This window comes from Mastomys coucha, unplaced genomic scaffold (assembly GCF_008632895.1).
Source record: "Mastomys coucha isolate ucsf_1 unplaced genomic scaffold, UCSF_Mcou_1 pScaffold18, whole genome shotgun sequence".
Taxonomy (NCBI): Eukaryota; Metazoa; Chordata; class Mammalia; order Rodentia; family Muridae; genus Mastomys; species Mastomys coucha.
Genome location: NW_022196900.1, coordinates 19,699,496 through 19,700,086, shown reverse-complemented (window position 1 = coordinate 19,700,086; position 591 = coordinate 19,699,496). Strand labels below are relative to the sequence as shown.

At 34.7% G+C, this 591-nt stretch overlaps 1 protein-coding gene across 5 annotated transcripts in view; it reads left to right on the top strand.

The window, feature by feature from the left end:
• Positions 1-591, top strand: part of Ecpas (Ecm29 proteasome adaptor and scaffold) — a 116,648-nt gene that overhangs the window by 73,193 nt on the left and 42,864 nt on the right. The window lies entirely within an intron of this gene.

The following is a 591-nucleotide window of genomic DNA, read 5'->3' as shown; positions in this document are numbered from 1 at the left end:
CTGCCTCTGCCTCCCAAGTGCTGGGATTAAAGGCGTGTGCCACCACCGCCCAGCGGTCATGTTTTTTTATAACAAGGAGTTTTACTGTATTTCATGGAAGAGATGTAATAGTGAGAAGTATACTATTAAGTTCCCCAGATGTGGATGCATGGTGTCTATGATGTTTGCATTGTCCACCTTTATGTGGGGAGTACTAAGTTCTGTGGCCACCTCGGTGGGAGTATTGTTCTTTCAGGGTAACACCAAAAATGTTATCGGGTATAGCAAATAAAAATGTAAGTTAAATTTGAATTTTAGATTAGACTTTTTAGTGAAAATATGGCTCATACAGTTGTATACCTGTTGTGCTTTGTAATACAGTTCTTTTTGGAAACTGTAGCGTGAGTTACAGGAAAATCTATGGATTTTATCTTTAAATGTAAAAATAGTAATATAGTTTGTCAAGAGATTCTAGTTTTGTATTTCTCTTGAAAAAACTTGGTCTCCTAAAAGTACTTCTTGTTTTAAAAGGGTTTTCATTCTTTGTGAATTTTTTTTTATATTTTCTTTATTTACATGTTATATGATTTCTCCTTTCCCAATTTCCCCTCA